General features: G+C 38.9%; 1 pseudogene; it reads left to right on the top strand.

Annotated features, from left to right (window-relative positions):
* The first annotated feature begins 5,340 nt into the window (after positions 1-5,340).
* LOC121837581 overlaps positions 5,341-9,986 on the top strand; it is a 42,744-nt pseudogene continuing 38,098 nt past the window's right edge.

Genomic DNA, 9,986 nt, shown 5'->3' with positions numbered 1-9,986 from the left:
AGAATTTTTCCTTGATCACCGCCATCAACGTACGAGGAAAATAAACTCTTTATAGTTATGATCATTATTAACTTAACGTCGCCACACCAGCATGCACCGGCATATGTAGTCATGGACGGTGCGAGAGGCTAAATTACACTCATCCTTGGTGACCACAAATAATGTAAGCTGCAACCTTATCGCTATTAGTTTTAATCATCATCATTATATTATAATTATCTAGAACTATTTAGACACTCATTTGCGCGCTTTATACTTTTTTATTACATATCTTTATACATAGTTGAGAACACCCACTCATCCTCCTGGTACGATGTATTCGTAAAAACGATCCGTTTCGCAGAAAAACTGTCTTTAGTTGTCATCACCACCGCCACAGGGGTGTCACTTGAAAATAATGCATCCCGGATTGACTGCTGCCGCTTCAAATGTCTTCGAGTTGTCCGAGTCGCTCGTTCGTTTCGATCCTCATGCTTTCCAAGCAATTTGTGTCGCAGCGCCAGGATCTGGGGAAAGCTGGAGAAAAACTAACGAGCAACACCAAAATTGCTGGAAAGTTGCCCGTCTGACGCAGTCCTTAGCGGGAGCCCGCTGCTGCCGCTTTTTCGACATTTAATATTTTTCTCGGGGTGCAAATATTAACGGAAAGGGCGTTCGATGAACTTTTGACTCGCACAGTTACAAAAAATATCTTCGCGATATTGTGTAAAAAGCACAAAAAGTTAAAAAAGGTCGAATTCTTCGCTGTTTTATTTGTGGCTGTGCGGAAGGCAGAGAACTTTCAAATAACATCTGATTTTCTTTTTTCTGCAAACTGATAAAATAAAGTGAAGATAATTAAAAAAATTAAGAACGAAAGTAAAGTCCTCCCTACAGAAAAGTGATCTTTTTTTCTGGCGATATAGCATATTAGGGTAGGTGATTCCCCTGATAATCTTAGATATACTTCGATAATTTTCTTCGGATTTACCACTTAAGGCTTCACAGCTACAAAGCGAATTGTAGACAATGTCATAGTAGGGATTGTGGACTTTCTTAAGAAAACAAAACTAAGCTTGATGACAAATTAAAAGTTAAGGGAAGTTCCTCCCACGTCTTTCCACTTTAGCGAAGCGAACGCTGGAGACGAGGCGAACTCCACTTCAGCCTTCGCTCTGCTAGGGTTGAAAGAGGTTGGAGGAGCTCCACCTAAACTCTTAAGCTGTCACCGGATATGGGAATTAATACTGGTTTCTCAAACAGAACAAAAAATATTGTTTTAATCGTTCCTTTTCTCAGAAAGTGATGGCGACTGTACTTTCTTACAGTGTAACTCGTAGCGTATTAAAGCGAGAAATTTTTTGGGTTTAATGGCTTTTGTTAATTACGAAATGAAGGCAGACTATTGGTACAGTGATCGTGTTGAGAAAGCTTGTGATTAACTCGAAATGACACTAAGTGATGCTTAAGAGTTTGTAAAATGTAATAGCATTCCTTTTTGTAGTCGATACACCACTAGTCACATAAACGTAGGGACTCTTAAAGACATCCATACGCGCCGGCGGACTGAAGAGGCTCTTAACGAAATAAATATACCTCTGACAGACGGACGTTATAACAGTCGTTAGACAAGTTACTTCGAAAGATCGCCGAAATAGCGCAAGGCGATAAGCGCGAAATCGCGAGTTGATTCGCCGATTCTTTAAAAGGGTTAGTATTGAAGTCCCTTGACGTGCAAGTCTGACTGCGGTTTCAGTTTGCATATAGGGATGCTGCTTCTTTCATTGAGCTGCGTGCATTGCGGATAAATTTTCAGCGAAATTTAACTTCAACATGGCCAACTATACCAAATAAAGTTTTTGTTCTTGGCTGAGGGCAATCTTTCACTAATGATGTCACGAATACCTCTTAGAAGACAGAGTAGTGTTCAGATTTTCTTTAACGTCAGTCTAAGATATCATTTGACCTTACTATTTAGAAGACCCCATACACAATTTTGGGGTTCCTATGGCTAAAAGGCAATGCGGCGAGCGGAGATTCTTTGTCGCGTCTGGTTTGGTAGTTTTTTCTACGTATAGTTTGTGTGAGTATTCATCGAAAGCTCAGGAGACATTGGGCTGCATTCGCTTGTAGGGTGGCGTTTTTTTACCCTCACTTTCATCAACACCTACATCGTCAATTGTTTTTGTCTGTGGTGTCGTGGTTTTACCATGATGTAAAACTACAAAATTATGAAATTATCAATACTTTTTTAGCCGAAATGCACTCATTGTCTGATGCTATATATTTTTGTTTTTATGCTTTTGCACGCTGCACACTCCACATTGGCAGACATTTGAATACGGTGCCAATGATAATCGCAAATGCGCCGTATGAATACAAACGAAAAAACAGCGAAGAAAAAGACAGGGACACAGACGAAGGGAAGTAGGACAAGGCGCCTTCTCCTGTTTCCCTTCGTCTGTGTTCCTGCGTTTTTCGGCGCGGTTTTTTCGCTTGTCAATGACCCAACTGTTTCAAATTCCCGCTTTATTATGGAATACAAATCAGTTATCTATACACCGTTTCACATTAAGTCCGACCGCGGCGAACCAATGACATGTAGCCAATCAAGAGGCACTAATAGTGGATCATCAAGTTGCTCGCTGTCTCGCGTTTGCTATCTACGGCTAAACCTATCGCGTGCAATATTAGAGGAGGATGAGGCCGCATTCACAGTGCGTGTTTGGTTTAGTCGCTGGTAGGGTACGCGCGAAGACAACGAACGCCGTGACGATGCACTGTCGGCCCGATAGAGTTAATACAATGAACGCTAAAGTATCTGGTGGCGCTCGTGTGCTTTTCAATTTTGAAGCAGATAGCAACCAGTCTTAATTGGACTTCTTCTAATGCATTCCTATGGGAAAACGCAAATACATTTTCTGTTCGAGCTTGATAATAAGATCAAATATTGATTAGTGTTGTAACATAATAAAATGGTAAAAACGTTTTACAATCGGATCTACAAAATTATGTGTCATAGATTTTTTCTTTGTAATTCATGGCGTCGAACACCGCGCTAAAATAGCCCAATACACATCTATAATACATGTTGACATTACGGACTGTTATGATAGGGCACTTATTTACGCATATAGTCAGTGCTACGAAGCACACAGAGTGAAACACCTTCATAAAACACCAGAGAGATGCTAATATAGGGCAAATCAACCAAGCAAAACACACAAGAACGAAGCATGGGGTTCTGGAACGAAGAACGTATACTGGATTAGTAACAAGCTGTGGGTAACAAACGTACTGGACTGGTAACGAATTCTAAGCACCTTTTAATTGTTATTTTGCTTGAATTGATAGCTTGTATTGACATATCCTGCTGTAGAACATATACTTGGATCTCAATTTTTGCGAACTTAAACATCGTTCAGTAATGAAAAAAAAATAACAATAACTGAAGAATTACGCTTGCATCAGGAAATAAAGCTACCTAGTACCCGTTACGAGTAAAGAAATTACGCTGATTTCTATTATTCCCTGACCAAGAGAAAAATATCACGTACGTTTTCCAATGGGAATGCATGGAAATACTGGAAAAGTAGAATATTTGCTGTGTCCTTCAATATGCAGCCGTGAGCCCCGTAGACACTGGCGCCAGCCGAGCCTCTAGCGTTTATTGTAATAACTCAATTTTTGGTACTGCCTGATTTGATCCATCTAATTGTAGTGTTGGCTGCAGTCAAATTTAGTGCAAAACAGTGGATGGAGCCGCTCGTTAAAATTACCTGATCATGAGGCTTTTTTTTAGGAAAGTCGGGCGGCCTGGTGACACATCAGTGTTAAGGAAAGTCATCTTGTTGGCTTGCCCCAATCATCAGTCATCAAATTAAGTCGAGATCTGTGTTAATTTCTTTAAACCCAAAGAGGATGTCTTTGCGAATTAGCCTCTTTGCCCCTTATATTATAATATATATGGTCATCTCCAAGCAGCCTCTCATAGTCGAGGCGAAATTACACACACGTGACTGAAAGAAGGGAGTGTTAAAGTTATGATTTGTTAGAAAGTTCGTTTGGTTTATTACTCTAATAACTTTTTTTCTGTATTTACCTGCTGTATTTTGAGAAAATCGCATAACGTTACGAAATAATATGGTAAACTTCAATAGGAAAATACATGAAAGCGGCTCAGCATAGCAATCTGCCATCCCGCCAACACAATTGGAACAAAATGTTGATACGCGTGAATATATAGTTATGCTGCATAAGCTAAGAAACAGTCGCAATTTTATGTGTATCACAAAACAAAACTTGTGTATACCCATGGTTATTTGTTTTAGACTTGCGCATAATCGGACATGACCAGGAAGAAAATAAAAACATTGGAAGTGAAAAGAAACATTATTTTGAAGTTTCCTTTTTTAATAAAATTATTTTTTTGTTGGCGGTGACCGTAGTTAGAAAGCTACGCTTAACTTATGAGAACTTCAATTCATTTTCTTTTGAATGCTTCCATATTGGTGCTTAGTGCAGAAAGCGTGCAACTGAAAGTCGTTATGATTCGAAATTGCAACTTCCTGGGTATTAGATGCAGTGTCCAAACGCTCAGCCGATGCCCTTTTTTCTTTTTCGCGAACTGTTTAAATTTTTAGTACATGAACCAAGCCCATTTCTTGTGACTTTAGGTAAAGTCTAAGAGAGCTCGCCATAATGATTTTAAACACTAAGATGGCTGAAGTGAGGCTACTCTGAGGTCTCACTTATTTAGCCTCTCTAGCCGTGGTTGTGCACAACATGAAATCAGAAAGTTTTCCGCAAGTGTCAACGAAACGGCGTCAATATACGTGTACATTTCATAAAAAAGGCAAGGAGAAAGTTTTACAACACGTGCCAGACTAACGTATTAAAGAAACCCGCAGCTTAAAAAAATTAACTTTGGCGTTCGTTTCGGTTGTTTGAAGTTTCCCGTGCTTGACACTTGATCTATAAAGTCACCACGGCCTTTCTTACGAAGTGTCTGAATACAGTATTTTTTAGTGTTGAAGCTAGCAACGTAAAATAAGAAATGACGCAAATAAAACCGCAAGACATCCTGCCGCGCAAAAAGATCAATAAATAACTATCACGAAAGTTTAGGACGACCTCTCAGTAAACAAGCCGCTCTTGAGCTTTCGTAAATGTCACAGCAAACATCTGTATCCGTCTGAGTTACGAACGGCACCATCATGCGCGTTGGTCGTGTTCAATGCTCCACACGAGAACCTCTTTATGAACAATTAAAAGCTGACGTCACTACGCAAAACTTTATAGAGCAAAGGCTTGTGCACGCCTTTAAAAGAAGGTTTGGGCTCGAGTGAGCACTGAGAAGATATGTCTGCACTTCTAGCTTTAGTGGTTGTCTGTGGCATTGTGGTGGAGGGCTTTCGGGCAGGTGAGTTAGGCATGGGTCATTTATAAATATGGTCTATGCCTGTGCAGATTGAAAGTCCACTAATCGTGTCAGTCAGATATTCAATATTACTATGGCAGTGTTTGTGTAGCGCTGTTTCGCCTAAAGGTATTTGAAATTATCAGAAACGTTTTATCGATCAGCTACATAAATAGACGGCAAAGAAGCGACGCGACAAGAGGCGCGAGAAGAAAGCCTCACGCGCTCACGGAAAGAGATTCGGCGAATCGGCCATGCCGCACCACGACAACCATTTGAGTCTAATGCAGATATTGTAAGTAAACAATGCAGATGCGAGTCTTTACAAGGATGTTCGTGAGAGGAATGGAGATAAGTTACCGAAATTGCATCTCAAAGTTCCTTAGTCGGCACCTCAATCCTTTAGAAGAAACCTGAGTGCGAAATATTTTTATTAAGCTATCTAAATCGCTCAAAGAGCATCATTGGGGAGTTACACCAACTAAATGTACAATATACGAAATGTCAATGTAGATTTCAAATATTTTTTGTGGCAAGGTATATGACACTAGATATAACAATCATCTTGCAAAACCTTCGACATGCACGGCTGCGTTGAGAATTATAAATTTGTGATGCTTTCGGTTGTGGACAGTAAACTATAAGGAAAGACCGGTCGACAATTTCCATGCGGCACTTATTCTCTTACATCTTCTTCCCGGAATTGTTTCATTGTGAAGTAAAATAATGCATCTTTATATGTTTTTTTTTTTATAAATGCCAATTTGATTGTTAGAAATAGCGCATATTTTAGGCAGAAGCCTTTTCCTCTGCTCATGAAAAGTTTCTAGTCGAGTTCACACGTAATGTGAATAATCATAAAACCCACTCAGCTCACGTTAAGGGCGGTACAAACCAAACAAGAATGCGGGTGTGGGCGGGTGCGGGCGGGTGCGGGAGCCGTAACACGGCTATATATTTTTCACTTCTGGGGCCCGTTACGGTTAGGAAGTGCGCAGTTGTGTTTGGTAAATAAGTAAATAACAAGCAGTTTTAGTCGATTGGCCCGATACCTCAAAAACTCAATATTATGCATGCGCAAAGGCGTCAACCGAGTGTCGGGTATTTATCCAAGTCATGGGATCTACTAAACTTTCTAATAAAAAAGTTACCCTCCACAATATTTATACAAGCTATATTTGCTAGCTCATATTACTAGCGAACAATGTTCATGGTAATTAGTCAACAGTTTTGCGGTTCCGCCGACTGTTTTTCGCAAGCAGACGATCTGGAAGTGCATAGTGGTGCAACTGTCGATGAATACGGTATGTATCATCCGCAAAGGGGCTTTATAGTTTACGAAGAAATCGACAGGGGCACTGATGCTACCGAGAGCTAAGCGAAGCGGTGTTCACACCAATATGGATCGTGAGAGTATATCTCGGCCTATCTCTTACCCTATGTGTTACTTAAAATCACTTTATTTATTTAAAGTATTTTTACCCTAACATTATTAATAGGGTTAACGCACAATTAGCAATTTTTAGAGAAAACGTGTTATTAATCTGTTGCTGCAGATTCCTGTTCTTTATTTTCCACAGCAGTATGACACAAACAAGTACAGCTTCTCTTAAGCAATCAATATGATATCTTGTCTGAGTCCCATACACCACAATCTGGAAAATGTTCAGACCTGCTGGGGTAGAAGTGTTTTTGATATTCACTGTCTGTGTGTCACAGAGTTGTTAATTCCCGAATTAAATTGTTGCTCGTTATATGTTCCTTATCCAGGGCCATTTTTATTCAGTTTTTTTTTGTAGACAAACAAAGCGTTATCATTAGAGTTATGCGGTCCAGCACTTTCTCCTTACTGAACCATGGTACAAGAAAAACAAAAAGAACATACGGGATTAAACGGGACGTGAAAAAAGCAAATTGAAATGTTCCTTATATATCGTTATTCAAATAATTGTTCGTAATTTGCAGTCTCTTTTCACTTTGAACATCTGTTTTTATACTGATATCGGGAAAGGCATTGACTTATCTTGTTGACCTCGAAGTCTTTACGTTTTGGCAATGCATCGAGAATAATGAGTATTTCAAAATAAGCTTTGCATGCTAGAGTCTTGGAATTTATAAAAAAGGTGGGGGCTATCCTGTATATATGTTTTTTTTAAGAGCAACAGAAAATGATCTTTTATCAGTAGTTACAAATACTTTACATATTGTTCTGTCTCATAGAGGACTCCAGCCTTTTACAATTCATATTTAGAAATAAAGACGACGTAATTCTCGATCAAGTTTAGAAGGCGAGTACGTTGGTGGAATTGCAGAACATTAAAACATAGGATTAAAAAAGGTTGAAAAAAAATTGCTCAGTCTTTGCTTTACCTTTTCTTGTCCAATCTAATGCCCTATTAGGCAGAAAGAACGTTGCTTTCATTTAAACTTAAAAAGTCTTAACTCCCTATTGATTTGTTTGGTGCATTTTGATGTTTAGTGGTAACTTTCTCTTGAGGGAATTGTGCCGCTCAATATTTTTTTCTATAACCAATCCACACCATAGGTTCACTTTCATGGTAGGATATAGTGCAGTAGCATGCAAGGGGATCATTTTATTCCGTTAAATTGTGTTAGAGTTGTTGAGCCCCTTTCTATATGAAACAAATTATAGAAAAACCTTGATTTTTACAAAAAAGTTGGGCATTTTACTACGTAAAATATGCACGTGACTTCCTTTAGTACGGGTGCACGTGATGCCATTTTCATAACATCGACTTTAGTGTGACGCGTTCTACCCGGCGTCAAATATATTACCTGAGAAGCGCGAGAGGCAGGCGTGTTTAAAATTGCAGCTTTTAAGATTTCTGCAATTAAGAAAAACATTAGGCGTAAATATTGCTGCTATGCACATCAACTGCTGCAAGAACCTTACGTTATGATCTCGAACGCAGGGCCTTCTGCGGAGTATGTTGTTTATCCTCGGATTCTGGAAGCAAGAGGATTGAATGGAGGAAAACTTCTTCACATCAATGAAAAACTCACCCTTCGTTTAAAAAAAGCTCCGTACTCGCTGAAAATTTCGTAGTATCGAGCCTTAATGGCGACAAACAAGTGGATACCATTGTAAGTATTTTTTGTTACTTTAAGAACCCCCGTCGTTGTTTTCTTTGTTCAAGTTTCTAGTTCACTTGTGGTACTTAAATATGCATCTACTAAAATGTGAACGAGATCCGGTATATGATGCCATGCCAAAAGGCGTTGCCTTGATATTGTACTTCAGAGCAAAAAACATGCACGTCATACTTAAATTTCAAAATTCGCAGACGCAGGAAGCGAATAAGATATAGGCTTTGTAGCGTATGAGAAATATAGCACGGCCTTGAAAACAGCTCTACATTTAATTTTTAACTGTTTTATGCTTATGCGTGTTGCATCCTTATGTATTTCTTAAGATTGAGCATCAAGATATAAGTATCTCTTATATATATTTTATTTTGGCTGATGTGAAATTTTATTTTCAATACCGGTCGCTTACTCATATTACTAACCTTAAAGTCTTTTCCAACAGAATTTTCACCTTCGATACCTACTTCTATTCATCTGCGTCGTCTTTCGTGTAATCAATAATTTATTTATATTTAAAAGTGTCCAAACGTTTTCACAAAATAGGCTCATGACGGCTGCATAATAATAGCGAACTCCAATAATAATAATAGCAAACTTCATTCATAAAATAACAGAAACAAATACTAGAAAGCAATGATCGTGACGGTTCATCGATCTTTTCCTCTGGTATTTCAGTCTTTTATTCTCTATCTCTGTCTTTCAGGTGGATGGGAGAGAAGTGGAAAAGAACCTTTACCATGATCAAATTCAGATGGCAGCGGTATCTGTCACAGAGAAAAACGGCGCTGTGGAAGTGGTAAGGAGATCTCACTTATCGGATCCATGCCTATACTTCGTGATTCATAAGGTATCTACAATAAGAGGAAACAAGTTTAAGGCTAATAATGACACAGGTTGATTCGCGTTTGGTTTTCTGGGAGCAAGTTCATTCCAGCCTCTTGGCACATTTTCAGTTTATCCTAGCTTTCTTTTCAGATCTATGTATACTCAAAGGTATCATGCTTTTGTACAAGCGATTTCTTTCACTGGTGACGTCTTTTTTAGTTCAAAATTTTTTAGTTCGAAAACAGGAAACATAGATATATACTATCTGACCAGAGCTGAATTGTACATGTGTTTTAACTAACGCGGGTGTCTCTGCCTGACATTTTTTCTTTTCTTTGCTTTCGCATAATATGCTTGGTGCCGAACGTTCCTCGCTCTCACTTCTTTACTCTTTTTATTGTTACTTAAGTGCATGCCTATCTGTTAAGAGAAACCCTATATGCTGTATAACCAGGCTTTTCAATGTATAACGCTTTTCAGACAGATTGGTATTCTTGTTTTGCTATAGCGGCCCCAGACCCAGTAAAGTTACCTTATGGTAGCTTTTTGTCTGAAAGCCCGCCAGAGTAAATTTCTGGAAATAAAGATTTTCTATATTTCATTTTATCACTTTCGGATTCATCAACTTCGCAGGCTGACCAAGTAGATAAAGTGA

The sequence above is a fragment of the Ixodes scapularis genome, unplaced genomic scaffold, assembly GCF_016920785.2.
Source record: "Ixodes scapularis isolate PalLabHiFi unplaced genomic scaffold, ASM1692078v2 PGA_scaffold4__175_contigs__length_147842914, whole genome shotgun sequence".
NCBI lineage: Eukaryota > Metazoa > Arthropoda > Arachnida > Ixodida > Ixodidae > Ixodes > Ixodes scapularis.
The sequence above is the reverse complement of the archived record's forward strand: the minus strand, read 5'-3'. Positions and strand labels throughout refer to the sequence as shown.